At 36.1% G+C, this 12,045-nt stretch overlaps 1 protein-coding gene across 8 annotated transcripts in view; it reads right to left on the bottom strand.

Annotated features, from left to right (window-relative positions):
• The window catches only part of TMEM117 (transmembrane protein 117), a 423,429-nt gene that overhangs the window by 129,800 nt on the left and 281,584 nt on the right, over positions 1–12,045 (bottom strand). The window lies entirely within an intron of this gene.

Genomic DNA, 12,045 nt, shown 5'->3' with positions numbered 1-12,045 from the left:
AACATATCCAATCATCAGAAAATTCTTGTAGTTTAAATTTTATTGATTTAAAAAAAAAGAATATAGAGAGGCAATGTGATACAGTAAAAAGAATATTAAGCCAGAAACCAATAGTCCTGAATGTTCACTGCCAGAGAGACATTACTTAATTTTGTGACCTTGGGGAGGTCACTTAACTGACTTTTGTTTAAATTTCTCTGCCAATAATATGAGGGTAACAGAACATAAGTAGATAAACTGAAAGGATTCTTGGCCCTTATGTCTTTCTTTAGTCAAACCAAATCCATTTGCAAGGGGAAAGAAAGAGTTATAGCAAATATATATGTGAAAATATGACTAAGCATTGTTAAATGTCTTAAAATTTGAGAATAAGTGAAGCCCTTTGGTGCAGTATGGTGCAGGCTCTGGAATCAGCCTGCCTGCACTAGAATCCCAGCTTTGTTGTTCACCTGCTATGCAACCTCTCTCAGCGGCACATTTTCATCTTTAAAATACAAATAATAATAATTATCCTGTACAGTGTTAGTGTGGCTTAAATGAAACAATGACTGTGAAGAACCCAGTCCTGGGCACGCAAAACGCTAAATGATAGTTGCTTTGGAAGAGGATTATAAGGGTATTTCAACAGTAAGGCAATGTCTGAAAACATAACATGGTTGAGAATCACAGAGAAGTGCCTTCAAGCCAGTGCTAATTCTTATATACAGATTTGAGCTCCTGGGTGGTTCATAAACTTTGGGTAGAATGATAGCTACTTAGAGGACAGGATCATTCCTGGATTAATCACCACGGTCTGTCAATAACTCTGACCTATAAGTGAAAAGGAGGCGATTGCAGCATTGTACTAGACTTATTCAGAAAGGACTCCATTATAGCCAGAAGTATGATGGCCTGGACCACATAGAACCAGGCAGAGAGCAAGTAGATAAGATAGAAATGAGGTAGAAAGTCCCTGAAATTGTTCAGATGCCTGAGGTGAGGAGATAGTAGAGGATCACAGACCTGGATGTGGGAGACCAGACTGTGTTAATGATATCTGTGCATTCTGAAAAGATTTCTCTTTGTCCTTTTTTAGTGTTTAGTACTGGTCTTCTGGAAAATTTTGGACTCTATTAGCTATGATAAAAAGAAACGAAGAAAGATGTTTCTTACCATGCTTGGTCCAGGTAGAGCTTATCATAACAGTAATTAATGCAAATGAGACAACTCCAAGAGGTGGGGAAACCCCAAAGGACAAAATTAGGCTACTCATATAGACAAACCCTCCCCACCAGGATGTCCTCAACACAAGCAACTCTCCACTAAAATATTAGAGGTTTCTAGTGGTTTTTTCTTTCTTTCTTTCTTTTTTTGGTGAGGAAGATTTGGCCCTGAGCTAACATCTGTCGCTAATCTTCCTCTTTGTGCTTGAGGAAGATTGTCCCCGAGCTAACATCTGTGCCAGTCTTCCTCTACTGTGTATGTGGGATGCCGTCACAGCATGGCTTGATGAACAGTATGTAGGTGTGTAGCTTCGCACCCAGGATCTGAACCAGTGAACATCAGACCACCGAAGCAGAGTGTGCAAACTTAACCACTACGCCACCAGGCTGGCCCCTTAGAAGGTTCTAGTTTTGTTTACCAAGGAAGATTGTACTCATCTATCCTGGCATCAGCAATTGTACAAATATTTATTCAATGGCTAGTAAGCCCTGAGACACTGAGCAAAACAAAACATTGTCTCTTCCCTCAACTCACTGTAGGAGGAACATGGTAAGAAAATCATAAAAACTGCAGACTTTCATGGTTGGGAATAAAAACCTAAACTGTCAGTCTTTGTCTCTCATTGGAGATTAGAGAACTTCCAGTATCTTTCAGTCAATCCGGGGTGACTCAGCATTGGGCCAACACTGTTGCTTGTCTAGTTCTGAATTCAGAGCCTCGTTGTGGTTGGTAGGCTTTTGGCAGTTCCCAGGAAGCAGTCTTGTATTTTCAGGTAAGCCCTTGTGTGTAACCCACCTGCACAGTACCCCAGAACTGTGGGCAATTCCTGTTTTGAAACCCCAGCCCTGTGACGAAGTTCTTAAAATCAGAAAAAAAGGCATTCTTGTTGCCAGGTACCCATTTGAACCTGAGAATTCTGACTGCTCCAATCCTCCTGTAAGAGTACTCTTGTTACTTCTTGCTAGACCTCCCATCATCTGAAGGTTCTACTTCTCTGTGCTTCTTCTTGACTTCTGCTTTCTTCAAGGGCCTATTTAGATCTAACTTCCTCCATGATTCCTTCCATGACTACCCCAGTGCTCTTTCCATTTCCAAATGGAACTCACAGTCAGTATGAGAGAATTCATTGGTCACAAACCATCTTGTGTTATCTGCCGTTTGTTGTGTTTATGAGAGTTTTGAGTTGCCAAAATCATTTGCACGGTTCTCGGGGGCTGGGATCATGATGCATATTTTTCTTTATCCTCCACAATAGTAGCCCAACATGGGATCTATTTTAGAAGTTTCTTGAATACTTGCTTAAAGTATTGCTAATTCTGAACTACATAAAACAAATAGAAGGACAGGTTGAAAGAATATTGGCAGACAGCAACATTTACTTTTCAAAAGTTCAATAAGCCAAATTGAAAATGTGTTATAAGAATAGCTTCAATTCCTAAATGCATGTATTATAGGGAAATATTCATACTATATGATGTGTTGTCTAAGGCTTATCAAATCTTGAAAGAGTTCTAAGAAATTTTCCTCAATGAATGACAATATTTCATTTCAGCACCTGTTACAGAATATGTCTAAAAATATCTATATGAAAGATAAGTTTTCTGTTCTAGATTAAAAGAGTGTAAGGAGGCTTGACAACTAAATGTAATGCATGTTTCTGTACTGAATACTGAACCAGATGAAAACAAAACAATCTTTTTATTTTTATTACTTCTCTCTGTCCTTTTTTTTTTTTGCTATAAAAGACACTATTAACACAATTGGCAAACTTTGAATAAAGTCTGTAAATTAAAGTATTATATTGATGTTAATTTCCTTATTTTGACAATTGGACTGTCGTTATGTGAGAGAATGCCCTTGTTGTAGGAAATACAATGAACTATTTACCCTTTCTTAAAAGAAAAGAGTTTTAGGAAATACAATGAAATATTTATCCTTTCCTAAAAGAAGGACATTCTCTCACATGACTGCAGTCTAATCAAAATCAGGAAATTAATATTGACACATTATCATTATCTATATAGTGAGAGAGAGAGAAAAAAATGATACAATGAGTGTCATAAAATGTCAGTTGGGAAACATGGATGAAACATATACAGGAATTCTTCGTATTATTTTTACGTCTCTTTTGTAAGTTGAAAATATTTCCAAATAAAAACATCAGACGTGTAATTCAAACCAGTAAAATATTTAAAGGATTATTTATGCTGGACGTGTTTTTGTAGCCTGTTCAGGGTACTATAACAAAATACCATAAGCTGGCTTATAGATAACAAAAATTTATTTCTCACAGTTCTGGAGGCTGGGAAAATCCAAAATCAAAGTGCCAGCAGGTTCCATGTCTGGTGAGAGCCTGCTTCTTGTTTCATTGATGGCAGTCTTCGTGCAGTGCCCTCATACGGTAGAAGAGGTGAGGGAGCTCTCTGAGGTCACTTTTATAAGGCCATTAATCCCATTCATGAGGGCTCCACTCTCATGACCTAATCATGTTCCAAAGGCCCCACCTCCAAATACCATCACACTGGGGATTAGATTTCAACATGTGAATTTTGGGGGGCACACAAACATTCAGTCTATAGTATATGCTTTATGTAATCCCTCCTACCTCTAAATTCCCATAACATTCCTATTTTACCTCTTAAGGCCTGTTTTCCATATTTTGATATGTGGTTTAGCCATGCCAAATCCTTCCTCCCACCCCCAGCCCACCTCCACTGGAAATGTAAGCTTCTCATTGCATTTCCAAAAATCAAGACTTTGTACTAAAATACAAGGGCCTGTACAAAGCAAGTGATCATGCAACACATGTTTATTAATTAAAAAATGAAGAGAAAGGGTCTTTCTAGTGTATTATACTCACTGTAAATAAACACTTAAAAGGCTGTCCATGTACCAGTACTAATTGAAAATGTTGTTAAAATGATATTTTATATTTAAGAAAATAATACAATGTCTAAATAAACATTTGAAAAAGTTCCCCCTCATTGTTTGCCTTAAAGGATAACAAAATAAAATGTCAAGATATTACTTTCAATTATGTCCTCCCATAACTGCCCATTCTAAATAAAAGATGGCCTGCCAAAGTCGCCGTTGCATGACTAACCCTCCAAACAGTAGTGGTTTGTGCATGTAGAAGTCTGACTAAAGCTGAAATTCAGGAGCATTGCTGGCAAGAGGCTAGAGTCCATAGAGTGGAACAGGAGCAGAGCTGATGCTGTAATTGGCAGATAAAAAAGGTGGAGGGTGAGTTTGGACAATACTTTCAAGAAATGTGCCTTGAAGAGGAAGAGAACTGGAAAAAGGCAGTCACTGATATTTGCTTCCTTCTTAGAACTTATCATTATTTGTAATTTTTTTATTTGCTTAATTGTCTTTATTTCTGTCTTACAGTCTAATTGGTAGAAAGACAGTAAGTCTTAGATGAGGCCAACAACTGTGTATGCTTCCTGTTCACGTAGAACGCCTAACGCAGTCAATAAATAAGAATGAATGAATGAATGAGACAAGCATGCATTTTTCTCTGACTCAATAGCAAAGTTTTGTCCAGCTTACACATGGAGATATTTTTTCTTGTTTGGCTTCCAGAATGTGGGTCACTCATATGCCCAGCCATTATAATTAGATTTTATTTAACCTTTGGGTTAAATAAATAAATATGTGAGAACAAACTCAGAGTGGCTCATCTGATCTGTGACACCTGCCTATACATTCTACCTCTAATTCATCAGAAAGCTTTCCAGGTGCAACAAAAAAGACCAAAGCATTTCAATGTTCAATACAGTTAATGTATCCACCCCTTCTTCTAAAGGGAGAAGGCATTCACAGAGGGAGTTCTGGCCAGCAGGGGAAACGGAGGAAAAGGATATTCTGAAAACAAGAGCTGGCATTATGGAACCAGCTCTGCTGAGGGGAATTCATACTGGATCTGGGTGACAGTCACAGTCCGATCCTAAAAAGAAACTGCACATGGATGAAACTGTCACAGGCGTCAAATCGTCTTGGATGAAGCTCCCCTGCATACCCTACCTCCCTTAGCTTTGATCAGTGCTCAGGAAATATACAGTGATCCACTTCCACTTAGATAATGGTAAAAGAAGTTGCCCTGTAGAGAACATGGAAGTATTAGTTACCAGCAATCCTGGTTTGAAAACCAATCAATTGTGAGTTTCCAATGGTGACTAATGTACCACAAAATTGAGTTGGTGACTTGCCAGTCTCAGAACCAGATGTGAACCATAATGAATCATGGGCGTTAAACAACTAGCTCTTCCTTGGTGACCCTGAGACATAGTTGCTCTCCCATTCAATCTGCAAAAAGCTGATGAGTGGAGTGACTTAAATGACAGCTATTCTGATGTGATAATTGTCACTTGAATAGAGAACGTTGATTCTAATAAGCAGGTTTTGATCAAAACACACAAAAATAAACACATTTTTAAGGAGGACTTTAATGCCAGCAAAAGGCATTACTGTAGCAGCATTTTACTCTGAGGCATTTGCCTAGTGGCCACATTGTAAATATTTGCAGGATAAAGACAAATCCTCAAGGTATTCCACCAAAGGTTACTGGAAGATGTGTGGAAACAGCAAGTGTGAAAATATCTAGGCTTTCCAACAGGTCAAGCCATGAAAATATTTGGAGTTTTGTTAGCATGCAAGATTTGCATTTTTAGTCTACTAGAGATGGTGGGAGTTGGGGCATGAATCATGAGGCAAAAACGTAAAAATAGGCAGAGATTTACCACTCTGCTGAAATGGTTCAAGTCACTAATTTTGGTTGTGTTGTTTTCTCTCTTCTAGAATTTATTGTTTCTATTTTAAATTTGTGCATTTGTACTATTATATGTGAACTCAAGGACCTTGAAAACATGATCCATACTTTTGAAACTCAGTAAGTATGACTTAGGCCTCATGGCTCAGGGGAGTACTCCTTTCAACCAGCAAATTTAAGGTTGAAGAGGAATAACTCCATTCTACCAATAACTGTTATACAGAAAAACCAGGTAGTATTTCCAAGCCTTTATTAAAGGGCATTTTCTTTCAAAGATTCATAAATTCAAGGATTGTTCTTGGACTCAATGTGCTATTCCAAGCTTTAGCTATTGGAATGAAGGCTTATATAGGGTAGTATTTAAGCATTTTAAGACCAGCTTAATCAATTCTTTTTCCTTGAATTTCACTCACTTTTAAGAAGTGAGGAAAACATCCTAAGGTAAAAACTCTCAGGGTCAGAACAGAGATGATGTAGGTAGATCACATAATTTGAAACCAAGATGATTTTTTAAAGTACTGAAAATAAATATTTCTAAAAATCTTCAGAAACAATAATTCATAAGTATTATAAAGCTTCCTATAAAGTTTCAATTAATCACAAAGTCAAAACACTTTTAATTATATTTTAAATCATTTTCAATGTAGTACTCTATCCGAAGAAATTTTCAGAAACATCATGGAGTATGGTAGACGTGATAGTCCTCATGAAAGTAGTTTATTCAGTAAGAATGTACTTAATGCTCACAGCACATCAGGCACTGTCATAAGTCCTAGGGATGAGGTAAATAAGACGTTATATCTACTCTCAAGGAATGTGATAAAGAAATATGTAATGCAATATAGTAATATGTAATGTGATGTAGAAATATGTAATGTGATATAGAAATATCACAGGTAATATCAAGTATCAAGTAATGTGATATAGAAATATGTAGAGAACTTAATCATCATTTTGACTTTAATACATTTTGACTTTAATACATTTCTTCAAACTTTTAAAGATATTTTAATTTAAAACCTTATGAACTATTTATTCTCCATCTTCCTACTAAAAAATGAGAATTACATACATAGTAAATTTTCACCACAGAATTTAATTTAAGAGGCTTTAATTCAACTCCTATGCAGCAAATAATTCAAAATGAGCTCCTTCTCTGGGGGTAAAAAATGGACATGCTCTGGAGAAGAGAAATCAATAAATAGCCAAACCAGTAAATATATTTAAAGATGAGCACTCCACACCTATGGTTGGTATTGCCTCTTTTTTCCCCTCTGTATTTCTCATTGGATAGAAAATTATGCTGTCAGAGTCCTACTTTCTTTATCAGAGTTGAATTCTCAGCACCAGTTAAAACGAAATAGTGATAACTAATACACAATAGTAAGCAGTGAGGCCAGGACTGAAAGCCAGGCAGCTTGCTCAAGACCAATAATCTGTGCTCCTAACCACTATTTCACATTGTACTCAGCACTTAAGTATTTACTTAAATAAGTTAATAAAAACAAGGCTTGTTCTTAATTCAGCAAAATTAAGTCTAGAAGGTCATGGGATTGTGTTAATGCTCAGGTATAAACATATGCCTGAGAGTTAAATCTCTCAGGCATAAATATAGAATTTACTTTTCAAATGAAAATCTCCAAATAATATGACAACACAGTAATACAACATCAATCACCTTTTTCTACAGAAGTTGGAAATTTCCATCTAGCAAGAAAACCAGTTGAAATATATCCTTGGATCTGTCTGCTTAGAAGTAGCCAGACTTAAATGGAGCCTGTTAACTTAATGTAGTGTTTAAAGTTAAGGTGACTGTATGGTCAATAATATTGTAATAACTTTGTAGATGACAGACGGAAACTAGACTTATAGTAGTGATCATTTTATAATGTACATAAATATCAAATCACTACGATGTACACCTGAAACTAATAGGACATTATATATCAATTATATTTCAATTTTAAAAAAGAAACAATTATAGGAGATTTCATGAACTGTGAATAAAAGGCTTAACATGAATCTTTGTTCAAAATGTTTAAAGCCATGTTAAGACAAACAAAATTTAAAATCTAAGTATATAAAGATTATGTTGGAAAGAAAAAGTTACGGTGACGATTCAATAGGTATAGTTACTTGATTTGGGCTAAAAATGTTCTGCTTTTCCTCAGTTACAGAGGGCAGCTTTTAATTAAAGATACACAACTGCTTAAAGAGACACGTTGAGATGGAAGGAAAGCTTGAAGGCAAGAAGACAAAATTTATCCAGAGGAAAGATATGGGTTAATTTATTATTTGGGAAGTGAGGCAAAAAGCTTTGCCTACTATAGTTGCCCCTGGATCCTTTCATGAATTATTGTCTAATGTAAAAATTTTGCTCATGATGATGATGGAAATATATAGAGCATATTAAATTATAATTAGTATCCTCTCTATTATAAAGCAGAAAAATATGCAATACTTTTCTAGTTTAAAATGTAGAGTCATAAAATCTTCAAGTTTGATGAAAATTTAAAAGCAATTTTGTTTTTTTTCTCATTCAATGTGAAAAGCCTTCTATAGCACCCCTGAAAGATTATCTAGACTTTGCAGGAATATTTCTACTGATGGGGAATTCAGCACTTCATCAGGTGGGTTCATTCACCACTGAGAGGCTCATGCTATTAGGGAATTCTTTCATATATGAAGCTAAAGTCTGCTTCCATGTGACTTACACTCATTAGTCCATGTGTTAGTCCATTTGAGCTGCTAGAACAAAATACCACAGTCTGAGCGGCTTATAAACAACAGAAATTTATTGCTCACAGTTTTGGAGGTGGGGAAGTCCAAGATCAAGACACCAGCCTGGTTGCATTTGGTGAAGGCCCCCTTCCTGGTTCATAGTAGAGGCCATCTCACTGTGTCCTCACATGGTGAAAAGAGCTGGGTATGTCTCTGGAGTCTTTGTTATAAAGGCACAAATCCCGTGCATGAGGGCTCCACTCTCACGACCTAAGCACCTCCCAAAAGCCCCACCTTCTAATACTATCACATTAGGCATTAAGATTTCAACATATGGGGCCAGCCCTTGTGGCCTAGTGGTTAAGTTGGGCACGTTCTGCTTCGGTGGCCTGGGTTCAGTTCCTGGGCATAAACCTACACCACTGGTCTGTCAGCAGCCATGCTGTGGCAGTGGCTCACATACAAAAAGAGGAAGATTGGCAGTGGATGAATTCTGGAGGGACATAAACATTCAGACTATAGTCATCCATATTCTGCCCTCTGGAGAAAAGCAGACAGAATTACTCCCTCTTCAACATTTTAATCTTAATAATAGAAAATAGCATCACAGAATTGAGAAGGATCATGCAGAATAACAAAATATTCCTTTTGGAGAAAAGAGAATGGAAACCCAAAGTAGTCATACAAGTCATACAGTTAGATATTAGTAGAGCTATCATCAAAACCCTTCTGACTGACATTTCCTCTGAATTTTAGGTCTTTTTTATTACTTTATTATATTTTATTATCATGTTACTCTTTTACACCATGTATATTAAGATAATAATAATTTCTTGATTAGTACTTTTCTGGTCAAAGTTAAACAACTAAGTTCCTTTTGTTAGACTTTACTAATAACACAATATTCAAAACGTGAAAAATGGTGGCAGTGACATTTGCTTCCCAGTTAAGAATTACAATAATCATGATCAAGAGATGCCCACCCAAACCATTATAGACCTAGATAAACTATTTTTTAAAATATAAAGATTCTAATCCATAAAAGAAAAAAATAAAAGATAATCTTCTCTATGCATCAGAATGAAACAGAAGCGGACAGTTGTACACAGATGCACACAGCAACACACTACTGACATTCTGTTTTCCACTTTCACCTGGAGCATCTAAGTAATCACAGACCACAGTTTTTACCAAATACATCCCCACTATAACACCTGGATTACCACCTTTCCAGCCTCTATCATTAGTTTCCTTGCCATTTGCTGTCCAACCCTTAAGAAAAATTTCAGCTTTCTGTTATGGCAGCCCTCTACTCCTAGGGATCAATTTCTGTATACATCAGGATGTTTATGTCGCAGGATCAAATAATCCCCAAATCTCAGTGGCTTAACATTTTCAAAGGATCATTTCTATCTCATACTCCACGTCCACTGTGTTGTTAAGGATGCTTGGTTTATCCTGGTCATTCAGGGAAACTTGAATGACAAGGACTTCTGCTAGACACAAACTTCCACAATTGCTACCAAGAAAAGAGCTCCCTTCAGTGCTTCTCATTGACAGTCAAATGCTTCTACCTAGACGTGACACATGCCACTATCACTCACATTTTAATTGGCCAAAGCAAGTCATGTGTTCAGAGGAGGAAGAAAGGGCAACCCTCTTGTGTGTCTGGAAGGTGAAGAGCTGGAGTATTTATGAAGCCCTCATAACCACGAGATCTCCCAAGCCCCTCTTCCGCCAATTCCTCCACTAGTCACAGGATAGTGTCCCCCCTTATTTAAAAAAAAAAAGCTAAGCCTTTGGGAAATATCATCCCAAGATGCTTCCCATCAAAGCATACAGATTGTGTCTCTAGAGAGTAAATAAAACAGAGAGATAGAAGTTAAACATCACATTACTTGTTTTTTTATGCGTATGTTCTTTTACTTCAGACACAAGTAAGTAAAAACGGTTTTTGGTAGCCCCTCTGAAAAATAAAACAATATATGGCATTCACCTAGGATTTAAATTCTTAGATCATTATTCATTTTAATATCAAAAATGCTGGGGAAAAGCTGTGGAAGGAAGTTCTATGAATATTCTTCCCTTTCTCTTTTAGTATTTTCAAATACAGTCATAATTTAGTCTCTTCCCAGGCATAAGAGCCCACGTGCTATAGCAGCTTCATCTTTGCACAATTACAGAAAGAAACAGGAACCATTTTCTTTGATGTAGAGACATCTATCATTAAGAATCAACGAAGAACTCAACCACATAGTTGCAAATGCAGTAGTTTCTGACAGGCATTTGAGAGTTAAAGTAGCTACATGTTGGTAAGAAATAAGTTTACTAGAACAAAATTGCATGTTGTACTGTTTCGACTGCAGTACATAATCACATTGCAACTTATGAAAGATTCCCTTTGCAAAATTTCTTCTCCACCATAGATTTTTCGCACAAATCTCTCTTTCCTTAACTAGGGCAAAACCAAAAGAAAATACCTCTTTTTGAGCAGGTGATACATAATATGTAAATACTATCTTTTATTTCATGTAAAACCTTGCCAGTGACTTCTATATTTTATCTCCTAGAGCTAAAAAAGAAAATGCCCTTTATACTCACTAAATCCCTTTTATCTGAAAAGTATGAACAAAAGGAATATTTCTTTGCTTCCCACGTAATTTCCATATTCAACTTTTTGCATCAGATTTTCCTTTTTTAAAACCATGCATACTGTTGTCAAGATAATCTAACTGTATAGAAATGGATAAGATAGGAAAAAATATTTTTAAAGTGGCATTTAACTTTTCCTCCAGTTATTTTATGCTCTCCATGATTTGAAATATTACTTTTGAAATGTAACAATGAAAAATCATCTTTCAAATATATTACCTAATAATGAATAATTTTACAGAAACAATGACTACAAGAATAAGTGTTCAGTTCACTGTCCACTCAAGAATATTATCTATTTGTCAGTGGCTAATTAAATTGCTTTTTAACAACATTTAAAATCTAGTTTAGACTACCCATTGGGGCTATGTTATCACATATGTCAAAAATAAACTCATTTGTATAAAAGTAATTGGTAATGTATAGACCTGAGTAATAATGTACAAGGAAAAATGTACTAAGATGCTTCAGGAAAAATCTAGTATACATTCCTTTCCTCTGAAACAGCAATTGCAATTAAGAGCAGCTAATGACAACAATCATAGGGGCCTTCAGATTGCAAATATTTGCTACAATTATTATATTATATATTATTCAGACAAGCTACACGGGGAGCTTACAAACAGGAAAAAATATGAAAGTTAAATGCAGCATAAAAATAGGCCATACTCGACTCATAGAGACAAGGTGTAACTAAA

Source organism: Equus asinus, chromosome 22 (genome assembly GCF_041296235.1).
Source record: "Equus asinus isolate D_3611 breed Donkey chromosome 22, EquAss-T2T_v2, whole genome shotgun sequence".
NCBI lineage: Eukaryota > Metazoa > Chordata > Mammalia > Perissodactyla > Equidae > Equus > Equus asinus.
The sequence above is the reverse complement of the archived record's forward strand: the minus strand, read 5'-3'. Positions and strand labels throughout refer to the sequence as shown.